Raw genomic sequence first — 5,136 nt, forward strand, 5'->3', positions numbered from 1 at the left:
AAGATGTATTTATCCTTATATAATGTTCTTTTTCTTCATAAAAAAAATAAAATAACAAGTACTGTATGATGATGAATAGTTATTTCAGATAAACTGTCACTTATTACTTTAACAATCGATTTTGTTTAGCTTATGGCTTTTGCAACATGTGATTGTTTTAGGTAGTTAGAATTACATGTGTTAACATTATATAGACAACTTTCAGGGCAGTACACTACATAATGCTAGGTGATGCTCTGTTATCTGGATTGTGTAAACAACATTATGACTTTTAAAGCATAGTCTGAGTCATTCAGTTATAAGCAACGTTGAACATAACACGTGTGTTTCATTTCAATTTGCCACTTCATATCTTCACAGAGAGAGGAAATTGTCAAGATAAAATCCCAGAGCTGTAGAAGTAGTAACAATATCAGCGTCTAGAGGAAGATGAAGTGTGAATCCATTTGGGGTATTGTGACTTATTTTAAGCCACATTACCTAACGTCTCCAACTATTTGTTACAATAACATGCACCTATGACCACTACTGTCTACGTGTATAAAAACAATCATAAGCTACACGATCCCGATAGGTTTCTTTGATCCTGTCTAATTAGGTGATAAGCAGCAGCATATGACTCCGCAATTTACTGAGATAATCAGAAATGTCGTTTACATAAATCAACCTAAACCCGGCTTTATGGTAGATAAAACGGTGTCGTCTGGTGTACAATGTGATACCTATTCAAGTGTTAAACGATAAGCAGAAAGAATGAATATTATCAGGTTATTTATACTTTATTGTCATTAAATAGAAAACCTAGGTGACCGAAACATGGTCATCAGATTTACGAGACATGACTAGACTCCAAATATTCGATCCTAGGTAACTTTGGGGGGAGGTTCGTTTGTCATGGAGTCGGCGAATATGTGGTGTTAATGTTCGAAATAGAATAATGCTAAGAAATGGTGACAAAACCTTATCGATTTAGATGTCTAGGACTTGTGATTGAATTACAGAACTATTACGCAGTTTGACCTGTTAATTTATCTAGCGTAGTAGTTGAATGGAAAAAACTAAGAGTGGTCAGAATTAGACATGAAATAGGTCCATAACTGTTGATTTTAGCTATCTAGAAATATTCTTCATACTAGACGTCGTCATTGACGCAGTTCCATGAAAGTGAGGGGCGTCAGTTACTTATTACTGGTAATTTCACTTGTGTCCAAACGTGAGAATGCAGGCAATTTCGAAATAACTGAAATGAGTAAAATCAGCTAGTTGGAGCACTATTACCCTTTGCGGTAAACTGAAACACGGAATAACAAATGACTGGACGTACTGTCCAAATTTCCCACATGTATGAATGAAATACATACAAGATGAACGATAGAGGGAAATAAGATTACCTGAATTGTTCAGTGAACATATTTCAGTTATCATATAGTTTGAAACCCCCTCTTCCACCCAACTTAATCAGAACACATTTCACTTTACTGAGTTATTTACAATCACACAAACTTGACTCTTGATCTTTATATAGTTTTGGTAAATGTCAAGTGTCAACCATTTCTTCATTAATTTTTCAGGTCAATCACTTTTGTATCTTATTTACTAATGAGCACTTTCTTCTGTATTATCAAGTGTTTTTTAACATGTCTTGATTCTGACTATTATGGTTTTTTAAATATCATAATTGAATTTGTTTCTTAAATGTTCATTTTTACTCAGCAATTAAAGGATTTAGTATGATAATTAATCTATGGCTAAGGGACATTCACAAAAGAAAATTTGATTGTAACTGCCGGTCCCAAGCCCGGGTAAAGGAGGAGGGTTGGGCATGGGGTTAGCGACCCCATCCCGTAGAAAATCAACTCGCTAAAAAAACGCTAACCAGAAAAAATCATTCAAACCATTCAAACTCTGCCCTGGGAGTAGAAGGAAAAATGACGTCTCATGATGAAAGCCGAGTTCCTTCGGAAGTCATGAGGCCGATGCACCTTCTTACAACCAGAGCGACAATTTTTATAGGTACATGGAATGTCCGGACAATGTGGGAGACCGGCAGAGTCTTCCAAATTGCTGCAGAAATGAGGAAATACAACCTGGAAGTGCTTGGAATCAGTGAAACACATTGGACGCAGGTTGGACAACAACGACTGTCTTCAGGGGAACTTCTGTTATACTCCAGTCATGAAGAAGAAAATGCCCCACATACACAAGGAGTTGCACTGATGCTGTCTAGAAAAGCACAAAATACACTTATAGGATGGGAATCTCATGGACCGAGGATCATCAAAGCCTCCTTCAAAACAAAGAGAGAGGGCATTACAATGAACATCGTCCAATACTATGCGCCTACCAACGACTAGGATGAAGACGCTAAAAACCAATTCTACGATAGGCTGCAGTCGATCTTCGAGAAGTGCCCAACCAAGGACCTGACCATTCTGATGGGAGATTCCAATGCCAAGGTTGGAAAGGACAACACTGGATACGAAGACGTCATGGGACAACATGGACTGGGAGGAAGGAACGAAAACGGTGAGAGATTTGCAAACCTATGTGCCTTCAATAAACTGGTCATAGGTGGCACCATATTCCCACACAAAAACATACACAAAGCCACTTGGATTTCACCGGATCACACTACACAAAATCAAATCGACTATATCTGCATCAACAAAAAGTTCAGGAGGACGATGGAGGATGTGAGAACCAGAAGAGGAGCTGATATAGCATCCGATCACCATTTGCTGGTCGCCAAGATGAAACTAAAACTCAAGAAGCACTGGACAATGGCGCGGACAACATCACAAAAGTTTAACACGGCCTTTCTTCGAGATGCTGACAAACTCAACAAATTCAACATAGTACTCAGCAACAGGTTCGAGGCCTTTCATGATCTACTCAATGGAGAGGGGACTACCATGGAGAGCAACTGGAAAGGTATCAAGGAGGCAATCGTTTCAACATGTCAGGAGGTTCTGGGCCAAAAGAAGCACCATCACAAGGAATGGATCACTGTTGGTACACTGGATAAAATTGAAGAAAGGAGGAACAAGAAGGCAGCAATCAATATCAGCCGAATCAGAGCGGAAAAAGCCAAGGCACAAGCCGAATACACAGACGCAAACAAGCAAGTGAAGAGGAGCACCAGAACCGACAAACGTAAATATGTGGAAGATTTAGCGATGACAGCGGAAAAGGCTGCAAGAGAGGGAAACATGAGACAACTGTATGATACAACAAAGAAACTTGCTGGAAATTACCGTCAACCAGAAAGACCAGTGAAAAACAAGGAAGGCAAAGTAATCACCGACATTGAAGAACAACGAAACAGGTGGGTAGAACACTTCAAGGAACTCTTGAATCGACCAGCTCCACTGAACCCACCCAACATCGAAGCAGCACCCACGGACCTCCCAATCGATATTGGCCCACCAACAATTGAAGAGATCAGCATGGCCATTAGACAAATCAAGAGTGGCAAAGCAGCGAGACCAGACAACATCCCGGCAGAGGCACTGAAAGAAAATGTAGCAGCAACTGCCAAGATACTCCACATCCTCTTCAGTAAGATTTGGGATGAAGAACAAGTACCAATAGACTGGAAAGGAGGACTTCTAATCAAGATACCAAAGAAAGGCGATCTCAGCAAGTGCGACAACTACAGGGGCATCACTCTTCTCTCAATACCAGGAAAAGTCTTCAACAGAGTATTGTTAAACAGGATGAAGGATTCCGTGGACGCTCAACTTCGAGATCAACAAGCTGGATTTCGTGAGGATAGATCGTGTACAGATCAAATCACAACTCTACGTATCATTGTGGAACAATCAATCGAATGGAATTCATCACTCTACATCAACTTCATCGACTACGAGAAGGCATTTGATAGCGTGGACAGGACGACACTATGGAAGCTTCTTCGACACTACGGCGTGCCTGAGAAGATAGTCAACATCATACGGAACTCCTATGATGGACTAAACTGCCAAATCGTCCACGGAGGACAACTCACCGACTCGTTCGAGGTAAAGACCGGTGTTAGGCAAGGTTGCCTACTCTCACCCTTTCTCTTTCTCCTGGTGATCGACTGGATCATGAAGACGTCAACATCTGGAGGAATGCACGGGATACAGTGGACAGGCAGGATGCAGCTTGACGATTTAGACTTCGCGGATGATCTGGCTCTTCTATCACAAACGCAACAACAAATGCAGGGGAAAACGACCAGTGTGGCAGCAGCCTCAGCAGCAGTAGGTCTCAATATAAACAAAGAGGAAAGCAAGACTCTCCGATACAATACAATATGCACCAATCAAATTACACTTGACGGAGAGGCTTTGGAAGATGTGGAAACCTTTACATATCTGGGCAGCATCATTGATGAACACGGTGGATCTGATGCAGATGTGAGGGCGCGGATCGGCAAAGCAAGAGCAGCATATTTACAACTGAAAAACATCTGGAGCTCAAAACAATTGTCAACCAACACCAAGGTTAGAATTTTCAATACAAATGTCAAGACAGTTCTTCTGTATGGGGCAGATACGTGGAGAACTACGAAAGCCATTATCCAGAAGATACAAGTGTTTATTAACAGCTGTCTACGCAAGATACTTCGGATCCGATGGCCAGACACTATCAGCAACAAGTTACTGTGGGAGACAACAAACCAGATTCCAGCGGAGGAAGAAATCAGGAGGAAGCGCTGGAAGTGGATTGGGCACACTTTGAGGAAATCACCCAATTGTGTCACAAGACAAGCCCTCACATGGAATCCTGAAGGTCAAAGGAGAAGAGGAAGACCAAAGAAGACATTACGCCGAGAAATAGAGACAGACATGAGAAGAATGAACAAGAACTGGAAAGAACTAGAAAAGAAGGCCCAGGACAGAGTGGGTTGGAGAAAGCTGGTCGGCGGCCTATGCTCCATTGGGAGTGACAGGCGTAAGTAAGTAAGTAAGTAAGTAAAATCAGATTGCTAGGCAAAAATATTGAAGTACAACTAGTTAGGTTCATTCTTTTTTCTTAAAACGGTAGTTTATCTGACTGATGGACTTTAAAAACTCTTGAAATGACCCTGAGGAGTTAAAAACAATGTTACTCGATCAGGGTGCAAGTAATTTGAGTGAATAGTTCACCAAT

The sequence above is a fragment of the Schistosoma mansoni genome (assembly GCF_000237925.1).
Source record: "Schistosoma mansoni, WGS project CABG00000000 data, supercontig 0062, strain Puerto Rico, whole genome shotgun sequence".
Lineage (NCBI taxonomy): Eukaryota > Metazoa > Platyhelminthes > Trematoda > Strigeidida > Schistosomatidae > Schistosoma > Schistosoma mansoni.